Genomic DNA, 11,900 nt, shown 5'->3' with positions numbered 1-11,900 from the left:
TATCAAAATAAACTGTGACTATTAATACTTCTTTGTGTAGTTATTGATTTAAAGTGTATTTACTTAGTTACAACAGGTAGATTAGATAAACAGTATTTAAAAAGATACAATCGGCAAACTTATTTTTAACGTACAAAAGTTGTAACAATGAGAAGATTTACAAGTTGAATTCTCCATTGTGCTATTTCTGCAATTTATCTGAACATTTGGAAGTATTTAAGGGGGTTATTTTTTTCGTTGTGCTTTCTCTTTCATTTTTTTTTTTAATTCTTTTTTGCTTATCGTTCATTCATAATATATGCCTTTCAATCAGTTTAATTTAGGTCTGGAGCTTGCATGTCAGTAACTGCTAGTAGTCTGGTGTTATTTGTGTATTACTGTCATTTTATTTATTTTCCTTTTGTTATCTATTCTGACATCGGACTCTGACTTCTCTTAAACTGAATTTTACTGTGCGTATTGTTATGCGTTTGTTTTTTCTACATTGGTTAGAGGATTAGGGGGAGGGTTACAATCTCCAAAAATATGTTTAACCCCGCCGCATTTTTGTCCAAGGTCAGGTACTACGACCTTTGTTAGTCTTGTATGATTTTTATTTGTAGTTTCTTGTGTATATTTCGGAGTAATTCAGAGTTTAGTATAACGTCCATCAATTATCTCTGAACTAGTAAACATGTGTTTAGGTGTCAGCTGAAGCATGCATCAGGGTGCAGGAGTTTTTCGATGTATTGAAGACCCACTATGGCCTTCGGCTATTGCATGCTCTATGGTCGGGTTGTTGTCTCTTTGACACATTCCCCATTTCCATTTTCAATTTTATTCATGTTCGATGTCTTTGTAACATAGCATGCTATGTTAATAAATGAGTTAATTTGATTTATTAACTATGTACAGCGTGTTTCTGAATCCTAATAGTATAAAACGGTTTTATATTATGATAAATGTGTAATGATGACGAATATATATGTTTTCACAAACCATCCTATGATTTTGCCATTTGATTAGGGACTTTCCGTTTTTAATTAACCTCGGAGTTGTAGTTTTACTGTTCTAATCCTTTTCTTAAAACATATTCCAAGAATGTAAGACAACAAATAAATGATCTTCTCAAGAGAATGAATTTCAAAAGTACAATTGACAACTCATCTAAATAATCGCTCTATCCAAAACTTGTAGAGGACTAATTGTGACTTAAGAAATAATTAATGCCAGCTATACTTTATTGTAGTTTCAACATGGGTAGGCATTATATTCGTGGTTATTTTTGCCAGAACGATAGCGAGGGCTAAAATAATACGAATAATGCCTACCCATGTTAAAACTACAATAAAGTATAGCTGGCATCAATTATTTCGATTCTGATAAGGACAATTACGGTAATTTCTATGTTCGCTGTGTATAAGAGTACGGTATTTGTGTATGCTGTTCCATCAACCTCCCTGTTGATTTTTATCCAACTAGTTCAAACCAGTTTAATTTCACAAAGTTGTATTAATTTCAAAATTCTTAATTGAAACAGAAATAAACAAATTTATTAACTAAAACAATATTTGTGTCACAATATAACAGAAAAGTTATATTTCAACGTCTTTTCCTTTGACATGTTTGAGGTCAATTTCTGACACGCACATTTTCAAGTTAGTTGTCAATGGCGGTGGACGCACAAGGAGAATCGGGTAAGTCTTTATTTACTAAATTGATCGTAAATGTTCCACCGGTTATTGTAGCATTGGTAAATATGCTCATATCTGATAGAGGATTCCTCGATAAAGTTGTGCTGACATTGGAGACTTGGCAGGAGGGCCCTTTGACACAGATTCATTACTGTTACTTGCGGTAGCTACACCCTGTAAAGTTAACACAGATTCATTACTGTTACTTGCGGTAGCTACACCCTGTAAAGTTGATGAAAGGGCACGCCTTTGTGCATCTGACGGTCCAGCAACGTAACTTTCTAACGATTTAATATTTCTGATACTGATATGATAGTTAAATCATCGACGTCAGCGACGGCGCGTTTCAGCCCAGTACCAACGGTAGCTTTTATACAAAGGTTGGTGTATCTGTAGGAAAGGCCTGCTTCATTTGAAATCCTTGGCATCATGTCTGTCATTTTATAATATGTATGGTCCCTGTCATCTTTGAACTTACCAAAAGATGACTTTGTCAAACTATTTAACCCTTCCTGGCCTCGTCTTCCAAAATTCAACATTAAGTCCCAGAATGCTTTGTTTTGTAGTGTTGCTGGTGAATCTGTGTTAAAAAACCCACTTGAATATAAACGCTGTATGTCTCCTTCAGCTACAGATTTTTTGTGTACCGTAACATCTTTGCCGGCTCTCTTGAGGGTTTTTATCATTCCCGTTATAACATGATTTGATGTCATGAAAGCATTATCTTTCATTAAATTAACATTACGGTTGTATGGTGGAGATATGAGATGACGGGATATTGCTGCACGTATTCCAACTAATGCTGATTTAGAGTATTCTGTTCCTTTCTTTGTTTGCAGGCTTGGATAGAAAAAGCATAATCTGTCGTTTAATATGGAAGACTTTCAAGTTCCTCAAACTTATCACTGTATTGGTTTTCCGTCAACCATCCTGAAATTTAAATTAATATTTTTAAATTATGTTATCAAGTTTAAAAGAGGGACGAAAGATACAAAAGGGACAGTCAAACTCATAAATCTAAAACAAACTGACAACTCCATGGCTAAAAATGAAAAAGACAAACAGACAAACAATAGTACACATGACACAACATGGAAAACTAAAGAATAAACAACACAAACCCCACCAAAAACTAGGGGTGATCTCAGGTGCTCCGGAAGGGTAAGCAGATCCTGCCCCACATGTGGCACCCGTCGTGTTGCTTATGTGATTACAAATCCGGTAAAAAGTTTAATTCGGTAGGTCACATTCATGAAAGGGAATGGAATTGTAGTTACGACGTAAGGAACATATCCGATATCATTGGTGAAACGGTTATTCCATAACGGTCAACCAACTCGTGATGGCGTCCGTGAAATTTACGAAGGGATGATTTCAACTTCACCATTTGGAACTCTTGGTTTAATAGCTTCCTTGTGAGCAGTAATCCTTTATCTAGAAAATCATGATAGGAAATGCAAGCACGGGAATATCGTATAAATTGGGAGATATATACCCCGTATGCAGGTGCTGCTGGAATGTTGCTACTTAGAAATGGAAAGTTCACAATTGGAAAGCTGAAATCATCTCTTTTGTCGTAAAGTTTTGTTTTCAACCGACCCTCATTGTCAATTTTTAGATGTAAGTCAAGATATGAAGCCGACTTAACTGTATCTGTAGTATCCTTTATCTCCAATTCGATGGGATAGATGCGTTCCACATAGTCACCAAATTTTGAATTGTGTAGTGAAAGAACGTCATCTATATAGCGGAAAGTAGAGTTAAAGGATATTGCTAACTTCTTATCTTTCTTCCTAAGAAGTTCCTGCATGAAGTCAGCCTCATAATAATAAAGAAACAAGTCGGCAAGTAGAGGGGCACAGTTTGTTCCCATTGGGATGCCGACAGTCTGTTGAAAAACACGTCCTCCGAACGTTACAAATATGTTGTCAATCAAGAAATCTAGCATCTTGATAATATCGGTTTCAGAGAATTTTTTGTTTGAATCAGAGTGAATCTTTACAAAGTATGATTTATCCCTCCCTAAGACAAGATACTTGTATCTACGTTGGCCATTCTTTTTTATGAAGCAAAGTAATACCAACTCTTTCAATTTGTCTTTTAGTTTGGAATGTGGAATACTTGTGTAAAGAGTAGAAAAGTCAAATGTTTTAATACTGTTACAAGATGAAAGAGAGTTAGATTGTATGTACTCTAAAAGATCTTTGGAATTTTTAAGTATCCACATCTGATTCACGCCACCTCTAGAATAGGCAGTTTCACAATAACTTTGAAGCCCGTCTTTGATTGCTGATAAAATAGATGTTAATAATTTAGAAAGAGGTTTCGTGGAGCACTTGGAAGACCCAGCAATATACCGTTGTTTGTAAGGACACTTATGTAGTTTGGTATCCAATACAGTGATGGAAGATCCAGTTCTTCATCTTTGGTTGAAATACCAAAGGAACACAGAACAGACCTATGATTATCCAGGATTTCCTCTTTGGTAAGTGTCGTGAGGGTATATGTTGAGTTTCCAAGTGAATTGTCTATACCTAATTCGTTTATCAAGCAATTAATGTAGTGACTTTTACAGACAAAAACGATGTTATTTGGGGCTTTGTTTGCGGGGACAACAACATATTTATCATGGAGGTCGGATAATTGTTTAGCAACATTTGGGTCTTTAAAGATTGACGTAGCATGGGCATTGATGGACCCATTCAGTTTCTTAATTCTGATTTGTATTAACGACCTCACTGCCTTAATCCATTCGGATAGAGTGTCTACGTCTTCCTTTTCACGTTTAGCCCATTGCCTGGCATAATCCTCGACTGAATCCATCAAAATTTTAAAGTTGTATAAGTAATTGTTCACTTTTGTAATATATGCAAATTTGGAAATGTATATGTCACAATATGATGTTTTAAGGCATTTATTCTTTATTTTATTGGTTTACTAATTTGTAAATAGTCTTGTCGCGACTCGCAGTTCATCATACATGTACGTCACACGAAATGCATACCGTACATTTTTTGCTGATGAATTTTGCTTTTCTCATGATGATTAAAATTCAAACTGAGTGACAATCTTGTTGCATTTGTAAATGGATTGGAAACCTTGGTGGTATATTGGTAATTACGCCTATTTTTTTTATAGGAGAATGGGGTTCGATTCCCTGCTAGGGTCAATCCATTTTATCATAAATATGAAACAATTTTGTCATTTCAGTACAACAGTAGCCTAATAATAACTTATAATTTATTTTATATTTTATCGTTAGATCATATGTTTCAATGAAATTATTATATACATGCCTCTTCAACAGTAATAATAACCTATAATATATTTTATATTTTATCGTTAAATGATAGTTAATTGTTGTGATGTGAGTCAGTTTATTTACCTCTGAAAAGGCGCACTCCTCAATCAGTTTGTTGCTTAGTTGTCTCTTCCACTCTGGCCTGAGCCAACATATCTATGTGCTCTCTGCTTGGCATTTCTTTGACCCTTGGTTTCTTAAGGGGTGGTTCTGGTTCTAAAGCTGGTTCTGGTTCTAAAGCTAGTTCAGGTTCTGAAGCTTGTTCTGGTTCTAAAGCTTGTTCTGGTTCTAACCTTGGTTGTGGTTATTTTACTGGTTCAGAAACTCCTTCAGCAAAACGTTCGTCGTCTGATTGCGAGCTCTCAAGCCCGAACTGGTATATTGTGGCATCAGTTAGTCTGGAAAACATTGACGTAACTGATGCATCACAAATTGGATGTCTGAAGACTCTTTTTTGTTTGTCCTGTTGAGATACTCCTAATAATATACTGTAAAACAGATTGTTCATGTTTATAGTGGTCAATAATGCTGTAGTTCTGTCCTTTATGTTCTACCTTAAGTCCAATTTTTAAGGGGATTGTTCTCGCATACTCCATTTTATTTTGTAAACAAGCAGACGATAGATGAAACGTGTTTTTCAGAGGGAGGTGTTTTGAAGTTGGAACAGCCAACATGGACGTTGCGGTATCTAGGTCAAATATGTCAATTTCGAATTGTAACACATTGTTGTCTTTGTAAAAATATTAGTAACAAAATGTGTATCATTTTAGAGTTTGAAAGTGTTTTAAGGGGGTACATAACACCTAAGATAAGATAACTCTTACTCATAGTCTGATTCATTGCTACGTTTTAAAATCATGTGCAATATGCAAGCTTTTAAAAGATGATGATCAGAATGTTTACATTATTGCTAAGGCAGCTGTATACCTAGTGTTATTCATTCAATCTTTTAATCCATTTAAAGTTACTCATTTTCAATAAATGAATCTTTAAAGAGACATAAAAGGGAAATTTCAGAGCGAGAAAAATTACCAAAAGAAAACCAGGACGTTAGAAAAGTAGGGAAACAGAAAGGACCATAACTGTTTTCGTTTTTTACTTGCCAATGCCTTGGTCTTTCATAAAATAAAATAAAGCACAAAAAGTAAAAAAAAAGTCTAAGGATGATACCATTGGATTTTAGGGGGGGGGGGGGGGGCTAGAATTAAAAATGTTGTCTTGCATTTTTTTAATCATTGGAAAAGGGGGAGGGGGGTTGCACCATGATCTTTTTTTAAGCTCGGGATTTCGGGATAAGGGAATTCTTTTTTTGAACTTCGGAATAGCGGGATTTAAATTTATTTAAACTCGGGATTTCGTGTTTTTAAGCCCGGGATTTCGGGATCAGGACCCCTTCTAACCTCCCTCATCTGACATCATTGTCCTGAATTTTAATTTTTATTCTTTAGGGACCTGCAATTTTCATAAGTTTATCCTAAAATTGTTTACATAAATTGTAAACTTTTTTTAAAACCATACATGTGAGTTTTTAATAAAATATGGGCTTAGTAATTAATATACGTAGTAATGTTAAATAGGTTATGAATAATTTATAATTTTAAAATTTCTGGCATATATTTTTGAAGTGCAATTGAATATTTTATTACATGATTTATATTCATGTAAAAAGTAAGAAGATACCGAGGGGGATAATCAACCACCAGTGCATCATTAACATGTCATGGAACAAAGACAAGAAGAAAAAAAACATCCGATTCAGTCCACATGACAATACACACATGTATGCACTTTCATATTCATCTGAATAAAAAAAATACTACATCTTTCTAGTATCTTTTTTCAACCTTTATCCTGACAGGTGAAGAAAATAAACGGGTGTCTTCTATTCCGTCCGCAATTTTAGGGAAAGAAAAGTCTATATTTAGAATCATGGTTGAAACTGAAACTACACATGTATCATATAAATAGAACATGTTATTTTTGCATTATCAATTTGAATTTCGTAGGGATAGCAAAAATTTTTATTTTTCTTTTATTGTGCTTTTGTCATGTTTGTGTATCTTTCCGATTTTTTTTTATCAAATACAATTTTGAAATAAATATAAAAAAGAAAGTGTGCTGTTTTATTGCAAGTGACAAGTGAATTTTTTTCTTCTCAAGTCTCAATTCAAGATTATTACTGAATAGAGTAATCGTTCTCTATAATAACAAGGGGCCCAAAAAATAATGGGAAACTTGTGACTGCCGTGCTTTTAACTAAAAACCAGTTGTATCTTATTTTCATAACCTCTGCAGAAATACTAAAAAAGTTCTATGTTTAACGAACTTGATTTCACAGTATAAGAATTTTGCACAGTCAGCTTTATTTCATCTCTCATGAGCCGTCATTCTTTGCACGAATAGTTTTGTTCTTAAGATTTGAATCGTATATTTTTGAATCTGTAGACCAATAAATTGAAAATCTTGATCATGTAAAGCATCTGCCAACTTAAAAACTTTTCCCTATGTACAGTACATATATGTATCATATGTTTTTTGACGTGTCAAATCAAAAATCAGTTACATCCTTTTTTTGCCTCTGCAACTGAATGTCGGGGGGGTATTGTTTTACCCCTGTCCGTCTGTCCTTCCATCCGTCCCATTATTGGAATATATTTGGCATAACTCCTCCTACTGATTCCTAGGATGTTTTCACCTTGCTGTCTGTTGAGTAGTTAAGTACGTACAGTGCGCGCTTCAATAGAAACTATTCCTTTTTCATGCAATTTTATGTGACTACATGTCCATTATGTATTCCGTGTTCATAAAATGGGTTGACATGTCATAAAATGTGTCTATATTGTTGTATGGTCGATTAAAGCTGGTGTAATATGATTGTTTTAAATTCATAACTACATAAAAGTCATGGCCCGTACAAGTGTTTCTTACAAAAAAACACAATTATCATCATCGGGGTCAACCTTCAAGGTCACATTAAGGTCAAAATTTTAAGAAGGCACACTACTTCATGATGATACATCCACATGCCAAAGATGTAAGACCTAGGTCAAGAGCGAAGAAGTTATGGCCTACATGGTTGTGTTTTTCAAGAAAAAGACAACATAACGTTGACCTTGAGGTCACATTTGAAGGTCACAATAAGGTCATCATGATGCAAGACACTTAACCCCGTGATGATACATCCACATGCTAGATATCTAAGGCCTAGTTCAATAGACGAAAACAAATATGGCCATGATGCACTTTTTGAATAGATTTTGCCCTTATTTAATGAACCAATTTGAGGGTGGGGGGTACTTTAAACTTAAATACCAAAAAATCTAACGGTTAAATTTTAAAAAAAATTTGCAAGAACAACCGACTAGTATAGCACTCCAAATGCTTAGTTTTAAAAAAAAATTAAACGACACATTTTTTTTCCAAAAAAAAAATTCTTCTTCAAATACTAGAAGCACAGCATTCACTTTTCGGGGCTGATTCTGACACCCCCTATTAAATTTCGGGCAAAATTTTAAATCTAGAATAAAAAACTTACAAGAAAAGGATATCAGTGAACTAATATTCACCTCAGCTATCATTATTAGCTATGCTATTGTCAATTTAGGATTAAGTTTTAAAATTTTTAACATATTTAACCCCATACCCATATTTCAGAAACTTCCAATTTTGGCCGATACTAGTATGTAAAAGATGCTATATTTGAGTTGCCAAATCTTTTAAACCTATGGATCAAATCTTTTAAAATTTTAACAAGATGTTTAGGTTGGCCTAGTTTATCAATGAAAAAAAATTAAGAAAAATTAAACGACAGGAATTTTTTGGGGTATAGTGTTGGGTACCCCCTTAATTAATGGAATACATTAAATGCATACCAATTTGATAAAATTAATTTTTCTGCCGTAGTCAATATACGCATGTGCAAACTAATTTTATTGGATAATAAAGTATGGTTTCTTTACAAAGATAAAGAAGCACGTCAGATTAGAATCGTTATTTTAAATTGTTTTAAACCTTTTATGTAAAGTTTGCTATGAATACTTCAATAGCTAAATATGTGAACTGTACAATCTCGTAAATGAAAATAGAATAGATTCCTGCAGTGAACGCATTGGTGGTTCTAGTTTGAATGTCTCTTTGGTATCCTCCGATTCTCATAATATACTCCTCCCGTTACGGATTGATTGGACCGCAGTCAAACTTTTAAATCAATGCATTTTACATGTCCAGTCCAAAAACATACCAGCATTTGTTTATTTTAAACATCATATTTGTCCATCTTTTTATTTAGATTGTGCTCATTAGATAAATTTTCACATGTCTGATTTATCTTTTCTCATCTATATTGCCCTACAGCTATACACAATTGACAATTGCAATAAAAACAAACCTTAATTGGTCCCTTACCTATCAATTCAAAGATGAAAAAAATACAATATTAACAAAAGATTATAATTAAGGGTTAAAGAGAAAAAAATACTTGAATATAACAGTAACTATCAAATATATGTATGTACATCTTTGAATTGTAAATATATGTACAATATATTTTACTAAGGCCAGAGACATAATTGTTTTATATGTCTCTGCTTAGGCTAAATATAACCTTTTAATACTGTAACACCATTTTTTTTTAATGCATTATACAAATCAATTAACATGCTTTAACTAAACAAAGCTGTTTTAACATTTTAAATATTTATTTATATGAATAAATTATATTAAAGATTCATTAATTGACCATACACAGAGTTTTAGATTTTTTTCATTGTAATCAGAATGTAATCAAAAAGTAATCAGGATTACAGGGTATTCTGAAAAGTTTTGATTAAATCAAATTACATGTAATCAGAATTTTGGCTGATTAATGATTACAATGAATACTTGAAAAATTGTAATTAATTACAGCTGATTAACGATTTCAATTACAATTACCCCAAGTCTGGATAGTAATCACTTTTGTTCAGTTTTAGTTTCTTAGCGCTATCTGATCTCAAATGGGAGTCATATTCGGCACTATCTGACCGCTGCTTTACCAAACATAACATAACTTTACTTACACATGTTACAGTGTCACACCAAATACTTCAGATAGATAACTTTTTATTATAAAAATTCGTAAAGTATTATGCGATATAGAATAAAGAAGAAGAATTTTAATTAAAATCAATTTAAGTAAGCATATAATTCTTTAAATGTCCGTATATATTTTAATGTGTCGTTTCTTAATATGAATGCATATGTAAATGTCCGTGACTTTTTCTATCATACCATGGTTTTGTATCGGTTAAATAAATCACATATATGATACACGTGTCGTACTTAGGGAGGTAAGTTGAAACACAAATGAATGTTTTATCCATAAATAGGTTTTAAACAAATTCCCATATTGTTGCTTTGCCAGAATTCCCACACGTTACAACCATTTTGTTACTTTTCGTTGCAAAACGAATTGTCCATGGATTCTCAATTCCTACGGTTGAAACCGGAATTTGTCTTATTAATTCTCCTTCGTTCGTTTCTAGAACCATATGATGCAATATATAAATTGCCCATACAGTCTATTCCTATCCCTCTAGGATACTCACAATCAGAGTTTGTATAAGTAAATTTTTTCGTATTGCCGACTACATAATCGACAGATGGTGTACTGTTAGCAAAAATATAATCGGTCTGTGATAATGATGACACGAAGAACGATTGACCTCTAGTCTTCTTTTGATTTACTTGTTGTCCCGATGAAATGTTTATCCATGTAAGTGTGGAAGTATGACAAGTAATAAATACTTCTTTATTGACAAAGCTTATCCCATACTCTGATATACCTGGTAAATGCAAGGTTTGTAACAATGTCATCTTATTGCAATCAACTACACATACTCCTTGCCCAGGAATGGATACAGCAACTTTGAAGTGGGTTACCACAGCAATATCCTCGGGTGGGTGCACCTGCAAGTGCTAATTCTGATAGCAAAATATGTCCTTCACTGTTATATTTCACTACTTTATTCATCCCACGAATCGTAAAAAGTAGAAGGTTTTGTATAAATATTCCAGACGTAGTTCCGGTACCATTACACAATCGATAACTTGTAGAATATTGATATTTCCTGTGCAAAAGTCGACTTTGTCTACTAGTATTTCAAGGTTACCACTCAAAGAACTAACAGAGGATTTATCAACTTTAATGCTTCCAAAAGTCTGGACATTCCTGATAACACCTGTGATAGGGGAGGAAGGACTGAAAACAACTGATACATGCTTTATATTTTTCACCACATCTTCAATTTCTTGTTCAAGTTCTGAGATTTTAGGTGTGATTTTATTAATTTCCATCAGACATAGCTCCTCGGACCCGTGTTCCAGAACACTGTCTATAACTGTTTTCCATTTTTTTAACGGCGCTGCTGTAAGAAGAAATAATACCTACTTCATCTTTTAATTCTATTTCAACTTGCTTCTTGGTTGAGGTCAACTCGGTGATAAGAATTTCTTCTATTCGATCTAAAGGCTTTGAAATTCCAGTTTTTATTTCAGTCACTCTTGTCTTAATCTCCTCTGTTGAATTCTCAACATCAGCAAAATTCTTATTTCGATCATCAATAATTTCACCTAATTGAATCACGTGCTCTCTTAATTTTTGTGACATTTTCACATTTACGGTGTAAAAGTGTAGCGCACGACGTGCAACTATCAGTTTTTCAAAAGTCAATTAAACCATACATTTACCGAAGCAAAAGACAATAATTTTTTTATTCCATACTCCAAGAGAAATGTATGTAATGGCAACTATTTACCCAAACCAATTGTACATCAATCAGTTGTTTTACCAACATTATGCACGTAAAGGCACGCGACGTATTGCGCGATGAATATACTTTTCCGCAGGTGAATATGCTTATCTATTCAAAATCCCATTCATATAAGAA

The sequence above is a fragment of the Mytilus galloprovincialis genome, chromosome 12, assembly GCF_965363235.1.
Source record: "Mytilus galloprovincialis chromosome 12, xbMytGall1.hap1.1, whole genome shotgun sequence".
Classification (NCBI taxonomy): domain Eukaryota; kingdom Metazoa; phylum Mollusca; class Bivalvia; order Mytilida; family Mytilidae; genus Mytilus; species Mytilus galloprovincialis.
This window is presented reverse-complemented; position numbering follows the sequence as displayed.